Source organism: Pongo pygmaeus, chromosome 10 (assembly GCF_028885625.2).
Source record: "Pongo pygmaeus isolate AG05252 chromosome 10, NHGRI_mPonPyg2-v2.0_pri, whole genome shotgun sequence".
NCBI lineage: Eukaryota > Metazoa > Chordata > Mammalia > Primates > Hominidae > Pongo > Pongo pygmaeus.
Genome location: NC_072383.2, coordinates 101,959,384 through 101,972,299, shown reverse-complemented (window position 1 = coordinate 101,972,299; position 12,916 = coordinate 101,959,384). Strand labels below are relative to the sequence as shown.

The window sequence follows — 12,916 nt, the reverse complement described above, 5'->3', positions numbered from 1 at the left end:
GAAGCTTACTAGTCTGGTTAATAAAATTATATAGCCATCCTATGAATGTAACTATTACACGCATTACATTTAGAGTCCTTAGACGATACAAACCCAGTGAGTCCTAAGAAACCATGCACAGGTTACATTTGAAATCCAGAATGGCAGGTCCTAAATATTAGGGTGAAAACTATATACATCAATTCCTCTTTGAATGTTAGCATTTTATAACTGATCATTACATCTAATTAAAATTTAAAAGCAGGCTCAAAATCAGGAGGGTGGTTAAGAAGTTTATTAAGTAATGGTATTTAACACAAATTTGTATAGGCTGAATTTACATGATCAATTAGAGTTTGTTCTTAGAATGACTCACATTCAGAAATAAGTTATTTTCCAAAGCACAGTGTATGAAACTTTATCTATTTTGGATTTATTAATTAAGGTTTGTTGTTGGTACAAATTGTTTCCATTCTGAAATAGATGCAACTGGTTAGGTCAGTCAGAGACCCAGGTAGAAAAAAAGAAAATCTAGCTTTCCTTGGTTGTTTTCTAATCTGCATATAGGTAGAATACCCCACAGGAGGGCTAAATATGTAAAGAAGAGAGAAAAACAAGCCCATCCCACCCCCAAATGGATACACAGAAATTCACTAAAATACAAAGAAGTGTGGTTTTTAGTAATGTCAGAAAGTTCCCCAAATTAGAATAGCTAGATCACAGCATACATGAGGTTTTGTGTCATTGAAAGACAAATCTTTTAAATTACTTATGGCAATAGGCATCATGATCTTGTTAATGCTTTGAGTCTCAGGATATCCTAGTCCAGTCCTCTTAAGTCCTCTTGATATTCGGGCTTCTAAAATAGAGACCATTTACTGAAGTGCGTTGGCCCAAGAGGAAATATAGCAGACATCAACCCACCTGTTCCACCCTCCAGCAGGTCCTGAGGGCAGGACCCTCACTCCTACCATCAGGACTCTGCAGGCTCAAGGCTTGACTTGGGATGGGGTCAGTGCTTTCCTCTAATTATATCTGGAGATGAGAACAGTCCCAAAGTGCACTGTGTGCAAAAATTTATATCCATCAGATCATTTTGCAGCAATCTCCTGTTTTTCAACAGGGGTCTCTGGAGCAAATACCTTTCTCCCCAGTCCCTATCCTCCCCATTAATACTATGAAGGATATTCTAAGTTGCAATATACAATGGTTATGTAATGATTAGGTCAATATATGCATATTTTATAATTCTAGTAAATAGCAAATCTTAATTTTATAAATAAAATTCTGGTAAGTACATGGGATCTCATCAGTGATATCCACAGAGAAGGAGAATGCTTTCTTTACATAATATTATCCAATATGTGACAGACAATTTACAGTGGTAAAGATTTGTTTTGCTCAGGTGTTTGAGAGGTTCAGCTACTTTGGTCTGGTTCTCAGGCTCTCATGGCTCCCTCACATGTCTGTGGTCAGCTGTGGGTCCGCTAGACAGCAAGGCTGATTTTGGCTGGGGATGGGTTGGCTGTTGGCTGATCCAGGATGGCCTCGTCTGGGAAGACTGGATGACTTGGCTCTGCTCTTTCACCCTCTAGCAGGCTAGCCAGAGCATATTCTCATGGCAATGGCAGAGGGCAAGACTGAACAACTCCAATAATACCTCCCCTTGAAGCCAATGCTTGTGTTTCCATTTGCTAGCATCACATTGGCCAAAGCAAGTAACATGGCTAAGCCTAGATTCCCAGTGGGAGTTGCCACAACGTAATATGGCAAAGGGATATGGATGCAGAGACAGGTGAACGACTCCAGCCCTAAATGCAATCAGTGTACCACATGGGGTAATGTTTTAAAACATTGTATGATTTATTTTGCAATAAGAGAGAGGAAGAGAGGAAGATGGAGAGGAGAGAGAGAGAGTCAGGGAGAGACAGAAATACGTTTCTTTTTATAACCTATTATTAAAAGTGATAAACAATTACTTTTGCTGAATTTATTCATTAGAAGGGAGGTATTACTTCTAGCTCATACTTAAGGGAAAGTGTTACCCAGGGTGTGAATCTGAGGAGTGAGGGATGGATCAGTAAGTAGTATCTTAGAGGCTGCCACTACAAAACCCTCTGGGAGACTCTGATGAGCACCAAGATTTGGGAAATATTGAATTACTGTAAGAAGACAAAGGGAATATTCAGAAAAGACTTGAGGATGTAGAAAACTTTACTCATGACACAGTAATAAATAGCCTACCAAACGACAAAAGCCCAGGACCAGATGGAGTTAAAGCTGAATTCTACCAGAGGTACAGAGGAGCTGGTACTATTTCTTCTGAAACTATTCCGAACAATTGAAAAGGAGGGACTCCTCCCTAAGTCATTTTATGAGACCAGCATCATCCTGATACCAAAACCTGGCAAAGATACAACAACAATAAAGAAAACTTCAGGTCAATATTCCTGATGAACATCAATGCAAAAATACTCAATAAAATACTGGCAAACCGAATCCAGCAGCACATCAAAAAGCTTATCCACCATGATCAAGTTGGCTTCATCCCCAGGATGCAAGGCTGGTTCAACGTGCACAAATCAATATACGTAATTCATTACATAAACAGAACTAAAGACAAAAACCACGCGATTATCTCAATAAATGCAGAAAAGTCCTTCAACAAAATTCAACATCTCTTAATGTTAAAAACTCTTAATAAACTAGGTATTGATGGAACATACCTCAAAATGAGAGCCATTTATGATAAACCCACAGCCAATATCATACTGAAGGGGCAAAAGCTGGAAGCATTCCCTTTGAAAACCGGCACAAGACAAGGATGCCCTCTCTCACCACTCTTGTTCAACATAGTATTGGAAGTTCTGGCCAGGGCAATCAGGCAAGAGAAAGAAAGAAATAATATTCAAATAGGAAAAGAGGAAGTCAAACTGTCTCTGTTTGCAGATGACATGATCCTGTATCTAGAAAACTCCATCATTTTAGCTCAAAAGCTTCTTACACTGATAAGCAACTTCAGCAAAGTCTCAGGATACAAAATCAATGTGCAAAAATCACAAGCATTCCTATACACCAACAATTGACAAGCAGACAGCCAAATAATGAATGATCTCCCATTCACAATTGCTACAAAGAGAATAAAATACTTAGGAATACAGCTAACAAGGGAAGTGAAAGACCTCTTCAAGGAAAAGTACAAACCACTGCTTAAGGAAATCAGAGGACATAAATGTATGGAAAAACATTCCATGCTCATGGATAGGAAGAATCAATGTCTTGAAAATGGCCATACTACTCAAAGTAATTTATAGATTCAATGCTCTTCCCATTAAACTAACATTGACATTCTTCACAGAATTAGAAGAGACTATTTTAAAATTCATATGGAACCAAGAAAGAGCTCGTATAGCCAAGACAATTGTGAGTAAAAAGAGTAAAGTAAAAAGAACAAAATAAAAAGTAAAAAGAACAAAGTTGGAGGCATCATGCTACCTGACTTCAAATTACACTACAAGGCTACAGTAACTAAAACAGCATGGTACTGGCACAAAAACAGACCCATAGACCAATGTAACAGAATAGAGATCTCAGAAATAAGACTGCACATCTGCAACCTTCTGATCTTTGACAAACCTGACAAAACCAAGCAACAGGGAAAGGATTCCCTATTTAATTAATGGTGCTGGGAGAACTGGCTAGTGATATGCAGAAAACTGAAACTGGACCCCTTCCTTATGCCTTGTACAAAAATTAACTCAAAATGGATTAAAGACTTAAATGTAAAACCCAAAACTATAAAAACCCTAGAAGAAAATCTAGGCAATACCATTCAGGACATAGGCACTGGCAAAGATTTCATGATGAAACATCAAAAACAATTGCAACAAAAGCAAAAATTGACAAATGGGATCTAATTAAACTAAAGAGCTTCTGCCCAGTAATAGAAACTATCATCAGAGTGAACAGACAACCTACAGAAGAGGAGAAAATTTTTGCAATCTATCTATCTGACAAAGGTCTAATATCCAGAATCCATAAGGAACTTAAGTTTACAAGAAAAAAAAACCCATTAAAAAGTGGGCAAAGACATGAACAGACACTTCTCAAAAGAAGACATTTATATGGTCAACAAACATATGAAAAAACTCAATATCACTGATCATTACAGAAATGCAGGTCAAAGCCACCATGAGATACCATCCTATGCCAGTCAGAATGGCAATTATAAAAAGTCAAGAAATAACAGATGTTGGTGAGGCTGTGGAGAAATAGGAAGGCTTTTACACTGTTGATGGGAAGGTAAATCAGTTCAACCATTGTGGAAGACTGTGGTGATTCCTCAAAGACCCAGAGCCAGAAATACCATTTGACCCAGCAATCTCATTACTGGGTATATACCCAAAGGAATAGAAATAATTCTATTACAAAAACACATGCATGTGTGTGTTCATTACGGCACTATTCACAATAGCAAAGACATGGAATCAACCCAAATACCCATCAATGATTTACTGGATAAATAAAATGTGGTACATATACACCATGGAATACTATGCAGCCACAAAAAGGAATGAGACTGTTTCATTTGCAGGGACACAGATAGAGCTGGAAGCCATTATCCTCAGCAAACTAACACAGGAACAGAAATTCAAACACTGCATATTCTCACTTATAAGTGGAAGGTGAACAATGAGAACACATGGACACAGGAAGGTGCCTGTCAGGGGCCGGGGGCAGGAGAAGGGAGAGCAAATAGTTAATGCATGTGGGCTTAATACCTAGGTGATGGGCTAATAGGTGCAGCAAACTACCATAGCACATGTTTACCTATGTAACAAATCTGCACGTCCTGCACATGTATCCTGGAACTTAAAATAAAAAAAAATTTTACTCATGAGGTACTATGGATTCTAGAGGGTACAATGGAAAGTTTTAGGGCTGTGGCTTTGAAACACCTTTGATAGCATTCCACATTTGGAAATACAGTTTTCATCCCATTTTAGTAACACCTCCTCCCAAATTGCATATAATAATATTTATCTCACTATATGTGATATACATGGATATTAAATTTCCTATTCTAGTCTACTCTATTCTACCCCATTTGATTCCATTCTAGTCTATTTAAATAAATGTTATTTGAGTCTGGCCAAATTAACCTTATGATGTGTCACATGGTCACAACTAGTAGTTATAAAATATTTATCTAGGGAAGTTAAGGAGAACTAGAAGAGGAAGGGTTCAGATTGTGAGATAGAAAACCTTAACCCCTCAATTAGTCTTGATAATCCTGGCCCTGTAATAGTCCAATAGCTACGAGTTACTAAGCACTTACTATGTGTTAGCACTGCAGTAAGCTTTTATGTATATACTTTGTTTCTGTTTGATTTTAAGAGCGATCCCATTATATATCAGTCTCCTTTTCAGTTGGAAATGAGGGAACAGTTTCATTAATACAGCTGAAACTGAGGCTCAAATAACTTAAGCATTTTGCTGAATTACACAAAGATAGCAAGTGACACAACCTGAATTTAAACCTGCCAGGGGTAGCTCCAAAAGCACAGCTCTTAGTCATTGCTGTGATCTTGTCCAGGATGCTGCCCAGACCACGGGGAAGTGAAAAACAAAAGATGTGAATTCATTGTTATTATTCTCCACAGATTGGGTTTAATGAGTAATCAGAGCAATGACCCTACCATTTCTTTTTGAATATTTAGCCATCATACTGACGGTGCTTTAACTGATGTGCAGACATGCCTAGATTTTCTATTCCTTTTCTGATTTTACTCCTTAAATTTTATAGGTCTGGTTGTCTTATAGAAAATGATACATTCCTCCAATGCAGTTATGCTTTGCTTTTACCTAAAAAGCTTACTTTACTATAGATTTAGTCTTTGCACACATATATTTTGTGTGTGGCTTTTAGGGGACATTCTGGTTTGGGCTGGTAAAGAAGGAGTGCTACAGCAACCACCTATGATGTTACTGAGATATCATAACAAACATTTTAAACAATTTCTTTGTCTGGACTTAGGCTATCTTTCATAGCTTATCAAAAATGGAAATAGGCCGGGTGCGGTGGCTCACACCTGTAATTCCAGCACTTTAGGAGGCCAAAGCGGGCAGATCACCTGAGGTCAGGAGTTAGAGACCAGCCTGGCCAACATGGCAAAACCCCATCTGTATTAAAAAATACAAAAAAATTAGCCAGATGTGGTGGCGCATGCCTGTAATCCCAGCTACTCAGGAGGTTGCGACAGGAGAATCGCTTGAACCTGGGAGGCGGAGGTTGCAGTGAGTGGAGATCCCACCATTGCACTCCAGCCTGGGCAACAAGAGTGAAACTCCGTCTCAAAAAAAAAAAAAAAAAAAAACCAAGTAAAAAACAAAGCAAAAATGGAAATAACATCCAGCTTTCTATATGATTGTTAGATTAATTAGCATACCTGAGTCTTAAACTCCACTGTATCTACCCTTGAGTCCAGACTAAGTAGATGTGCCAAAAAGTCCAGTATTATGAATGTGATTATTTTTCTTTGAAACATATTATATTTGCATAGCACTTTGCAACTTACAAAGCTCTTTTCTAAATATTTTTCTTCTTTAGATCCTTAAGATAACCCTGGGATGAAAAAGGGCAGATAGTTTTATGACCAGTTTTCTAGTTGTAGAAATGGAGATTCCAAATGGTTAAGTGCAATGTATCAGATACTTGATGTGCACTAGGTCATTTAATCCAAATCTCAGTGTTACAAAGGAGGGAACCAAAACTCAGAGAAGTTAGGTGACTTATTCCAGGTCACACAGCTAATCAATTCAGAAGTGAGTCAAGAATTCAAGTCTCTAGATTCCTATATCAGTACTCTTTCTACCACACTCTGCCACCTCTGTTGCAGTTCCATAAGTATAAATGTAGACATCACAAATAGAATATCATTTATGTCCACATGTCTGTACGTGTTATGGAAATATTTTATAATGCAAAGTGGGTCTGGAAGATAGTCTATGTATGTTTTTTTTTCTCATCAGAAATGTGTTATTCAACTTCTTAGCAGATCTAACGTTTCCTGACTTTAATTTCTAAGCCCATGACATCATCTGTCCTCTAAAATGGACAATGTAATGCAGGATTATGTTGTTAGGGGATTATAAAAAGCTATTTGTCATCTTCAAAAGTAAGAGGGAGCTCTGATGTAGCTTAAAAAATAAAGTTTGTTGCCTGAGCTAAGTGATTAGACTGCCAGCGGTCTTTTGCATTCTCTTCAAGCATATGTTTCAAATGGCATATTTGCATATGTGTAAGAATATAAAATAAAATTTCACCGTAATTCAATAAATGGGGTCCAAAAATTTTATTCTCATAAAGCATTGTATTGCTTTATTGAAGGTTAGTAGAAGACAGTATTTTTAACCAGTCTGTACTGTCATAAAGCCCACAGACATAGAGAATCAACTGAATGGTATTAAGTTGTTCTACAACAAATCTACAACAGACTATAGATTGCACAGAGAAAATCCCAGATGATCATGGACAGTCGCTTCCTAACTTGCCTCTGACCCACTCCTCCCTGACAACAAGAACTGAAGCTTGTTAGAGGTTGGGAGTCAATCACCAATGACCTTACACAGTATCCAAATTTACACCCTCTCAAGATTTTGCAAAATATGACATATGCATTTATGCTCACACATATATATTTAGTTCCCAACTTACAGATGGGGTTTCTTACTAAAATCTGTTTATAAATAGGTTGTTTATAACTCAAAACACATTTTTTCATAGAAATTCTCCATCCAAAAACATTTACTAAGTGCCCAACGCTGAGCCCTCAAGCAGCTCCCATTCTTCTGGTTAGGTTCTGAAGCCAACTTCAGAAACCTTTAAGGGCAAAACTGCAGGTCCCATTGCACAGAAAAACAGTACTGGAGAGCGAGTCCAAGACTCCACCCTCAGCCTCAGTACTGGACCCTACTCGGCAGAAAGCAAGGTGCTGACCAAATCCGTTTACTCTTGCTCCTGTGCACACAGCTAGACTGCATTTCCCAATGTCTCTTGCAGTTTGATGTGACCATGCAACTTGTTCTTGTCAACAAATACGTGTGGAAGTGATAATTACCATGTGCCAACCTGGCCCATAGTAATCTTTCCCATGAATTCCTTTGCTCTCTCTCTCTCTCTTTTTTTTTTGTTCTGTCCAATGTTTGGAAGAGAATGTCCGCCAGTCTCTAGGGGTTGACCAAACAAAAGTCCGTGAATCATTGTGTAAAGGTTGCCTGCTATGTGCCACATGGATAGTTGGATACACAAAAATAAATTTCAATTGTGTAAAATCACTGAGCTTTTGGGATTTATCCATCAGAACAGCAAGCCTTAATTAATACTCTTTATGAGTCCTGTGCCCGTGGAGTCAAGCCACTTTGGACTGACCTTTTCAGAAAGATGGGGATGGTAATAGAGGGGTGCAATATAGGAGAAGGCTCTGGGTAGAGGGCAGTTTTCAAGGTTGCTGAGGAGGCAGGCATCTTGCAGTAGAGGTATGGAGAATGACAGGGGAAAAGGGTTCTCAGAAGTGGGTGATAGCTCAGCCATGAGTAAAGCCCAGCTGTGGCAAGGGCTCCAGGTAGAGCAAAGCCAATGTCAACAGAAGCTCCGTCTACACAGTGTGCTTCACATAAAGACCTTGTTAATTTGCAGTTTGGCTTTATCTAACTGTCCCTTTTTGAAATATCTAAGTTTTCATTGATAGTTTTATCTACAACTGGAGAAAATTGCAATCTATTTGTGTTAGGCCATTTTTGCATTTCTATGAAGAAATATTTGAGGCTGGGCAATTTATTAAGAAAAAAGGTTTAACTGGCTCATGTTCTGAAGGGTGTACAGGAAGCATGGCACCAGCATCTGCTTCTGGTGAGGCCTCAGGAAGCTTACAATCATGGCAGAAGGTGAAGCAGGAGCGGTCATCTCACATGGTGAGAGTGGGAGCGAGAGCAGGGGGAGGTGCCACACACTTAAAACAACCAGGTCTCCAGTGGATACACTCATCACAAAGGGGATGGCACTTAGCCATTCATGAAGGATTTACTTCCATCTCCTACAAGACTCCACTTGCAACACTGGGATTATATTTAAGCGTGAGATTTGGAGGGGACAAATATCCAAACCATATCACTAATTAAAAAGCAGTGGTGGCTATGATAATTCACTTTTTAGATCTGTGGTGAGGCCTTGCTTCTCAAGGGCTGCTCTCAGCCTGTGGCCAAGTATGGCAGAGAGACTGAGATGAGCCCTTCCTGGGAAAGACGGGATCCCTCTTATGGACAACTTTAGCTTGAGGACTCCTTCAAGTTGTAGATATTTTCTTAGACTGCATGCCAGTCTAGGAAGCTTCCATACACCCTTTCTTCTTTCCTTTCCTTTCTCCTTCCCTCAGGGTCAGATTTGTCTTTTCTCACGTCTCCCACAGATGTTTCCCCTAATAAGTTTTTTTTTGCACATTTAATCTATCTTGGTGTCTACTTCTCAGAGAATCTGAACTAACCCAGGGGTCATTCTGTTATTCTAATCTTTCTGTTTGTGACTGTAAAAAGGGACAAATTCTCCTAAATTGTGAGAGATCCTGTAGTCACCTGTATAGTTCCCCAACTAGGTGAAGTTCAGTGATAGACCATGAGTGTTAGCCCTTGAGCAGTTTATAGCATTATAGCAAAGGTGTGGTTACCCAGGCCCTTGTGGTCCATCCAAGAAACTGGACAAGTTGCAAGAGTCACTGGAGACAGAACTTGCTTTTAAACACAAGGATTCATGATGGGGATGACAGAACAAAAATGAATGAACATTTACTAAGATCTAGCTGAGCTGGATGTTTTCCATATGGGATTTCACTGGATTATTAAATGAAAATTCATTTCAGGTAGATATTTTTATCTCAAAGGGGGGATGAGGTGCAGAGACAGTAAGTAGGGTGCCCAGCATCACACCCTGGGTAAGCGCAGAGCTGCTATTTGAACTAGTTTCGCCTGTCCTATAACTCATCATACTTGTTCTGTTTCACCACATGCCTTTTCAGAGAGCAGTCTTGCAGAGAATTCTTGGAAAAGTACTATTTTTTTTTTCTACAAAGAAAGGTAGAAATCTCCTAGTTTCAGAGTCTATGGAGAGGGTAAGTTCTCCTTCTCTGGTTTGTTGGATTTGTTCCTGCCCCCAACGTCTTCTTTATGTGAAATGTCTCATAATCAAAAAGTGCAGATTCTATGCAGACACAGAGTCTTTTCAGTATAGACTACATTTCCAAAAGTGGTTATTATGCATGGATGTGCTTGGAGAATTAGATTTCTGTGGTCTTGACTTTAATTGCCCTGTCTAGATATGTGATTAAGCTTTTGTTCTTTGTTTCAAGATGACCAGTCAATGGAGTTGTATAGTTTTAATTTTATCTGAAGTGCAGTTGGAGGACAGGCAACAGAGCCTAATGCTTTTTTTCTCCTCTCCTTCTCAGTTACGATGACCATATTTTCAGGTCTTATATGAAATAACATCCTGTTATGGCCACATTTTTTAGTCCAATGTGAAGTTTTTAATTTTAAAAATGTTGTAATATAAATGGGGTAAGAAAGATTGAATTTTACTTGTGCTTTGACTCCCCCCCACCCCCTGTCAGGAGGGCAGAGCATATAAACGTGAAGCTTGTGGGAAGTGGAGAAAAATAGTTTAATACAAAATTGTAGGTCCCTGTTTTTGAACATCTGTTACCATGGCAACTGATTCAAATGCTTGAAAGTTAAGTTGCTATTTAGGCAACTTAACTAGATGTTTTTGACAGTATGGGAACTAAATATAATTTAAAAACAGACACATATACATCCCTATTCAGCTGACCTGGATGACACAGCAGTAAGACATTGGTCTGTGAGATGGACCGTCTTCCTGAATACAGTGTACAGGGATGTACAGCATCCCTGATGAACAAACGCAGGGCATTATTAGCTTCATCTTTTCTGTACTTTCAAGCCACAGATGAAGGGCAGACTAGCAATTTTTGGGGTATAAACATGGAAAAAGAAAAGTTAATTTCCAAGAGAAACACAGTGTGTGCCCTGCCAGTGGCTTCTTTTACTAACTGCCTTAAAAGCTACTTTCCTCCCCCTTGGGAAAATGATACAGAAATTCGGTTATATCTTCATGTTTAGTTCAAATGACAAACTTTCAGAACTATTCCCTTATCATCATATGCTTTAGATTGAAAGTAGAAAAATAAATAAATAAATAAATAATTCCAGTGTTTCAAAGTAACAAAGTCCAAGTTCTGTGAACAGAGTAGTTCTTCAGTATATATTTGTGAACTGAGGAAATATCACAAAAGGGAGAGGAAACATCATATTTGGGTGGTTTTTTTCTCTCTATTATGCATGGGTTATTTAAGCTTCTTAGAAATTACATTTTCAGAACAGTGTTTGGATCAAATAATCTTCATCATCCTGATGAAAATTTCAAAGCAGATTATATTATTTTAAAAATCAGACAAAGAAAACATAAAGAACAAATGGCTGCATAAAGGATTTTCCTGGATTGTTTATTAATTTGATTTAATAAAGTGATACATAAGAAATACCCTTGAATCAGTGGGGAATTTCCAAAAGAAAGAAGATAGACGGGTTCAGATGGAAGAAGAAAACCACAATGCAGTTTCTAAGGTCTACGTATAAGCCTCAACCTTTAAGCAATAATTGATTTTCATGGAAGTATATAGACAGTACCACATATCCAGGCAGACATCAGTGGAAATATTCAATGTTAATTTACTTTATATTTTGCTAATAATTCTTTTATCATGTGTGCTATGTGCTGTTTTCATAACAAGAATGGTAAATAATGAGTTAAAAGGTTCCTTTTCCTGGTGCAGCAAATGTGGCAATTCTAGCACACTAAAGCAGGCACAGAAAGTTTTGTATTGACTTTTGACAAATTTTGAGAAGCCAGTTTTACTTCCAGAAAATGTCTTATAAATGTCAAAAGCCTTTATATTCTAAGGGGCTCTGTTTTAGAGACATAAGTGACAACACTCAAGTAGACAGGGAAGTGCAAGACAGGTCTCTGGATGGACCTTGGTGACCCAGCTTTTTCCCCCTTTCTTGCTTATAGTTCTCAAGAATAACTACAGAATGTGCTGGAAATGCAGCATTCTGAGATAAAGAGGAACTGATTTGGCTTCATTTCTGTCCCTCCCAGCACAGAATGACCTGCAATGCCTTAGCCCAGTGAGTGCAATTGCCCAGGATATAAAACCCAGGGTATTGGGTTTTCAGGGTTCCTTAGCTGCAGTGAGATGTGGGGTATTTGCAGACAAGACTCCATCCAACCTCAGAAACTTTCCTGAGACTTGGGGGATCAGCTTGCCATAAATCCTGCGCTTCTATTGTTCCCTGCTGCCTGTGTATGAGTAAGGAAGTTGCTTCACTTAATTTGTTCTGTGAGAGTTCTGTCTGATGGAACTCAAGCAGGAGATAGAGTAATTGGTGCATGGTGAATCTGATTCTCAGAAAGAATATGTAGGCCTGAGATTCTTAGTAAGTGAAATTTATCCTTGGTACAGCAAAAAGGAATATTGTATAAGTGGTTGTTTTAAGTAGAAAACAAGCAAATGTTTTAGAAATCTCTAATATATCTCAGAAATGCTTATTCTAAGCCTGGCAGGATAAAAATTAATAAAGAAGTTCACTTGTTTCTTCTTCTCCCGCTCTCTAAGAAGAGAAAAGGACAAAAAGATGCATCAGTTTATTCTTAAGGTAAAATCAATGAAAGTAGAAGAGGAACCTCACACCCCCAGGGATCTTGTGGTACAGTGATAAGGCTTCTTGGACAGTGTTGAGAGGAGCAGAGAGGAAGTGGTGACCAAGATGGTGACGTCAAACCAGGATGCATAAGAGTTTATTTGAG

General features: G+C 38.5%; 1 protein-coding gene across 4 annotated transcripts in view; it reads left to right on the top strand.

The window, feature by feature from the left end:
- Nucleotides 1-12,916, top strand: part of C10H12orf42 (chromosome 10 C12orf42 homolog) — a 187,561-nt gene that overhangs the window by 27,558 nt on the left and 147,087 nt on the right. The window contains exon 1 of one of the 4 annotated variants that reach the window (XM_054445703.1): nucleotides 12,175-12,237. The exons of the other annotated variants lie outside the window; for them this stretch is intronic. The gene's annotated coding sequence lies outside the window, so the exon portion shown is untranslated. Of the gene's footprint in view, nucleotides 1-12,174; nucleotides 12,238-12,916 lie in introns of those variants that run through there. 4 annotated transcript variants of the gene reach the window in all.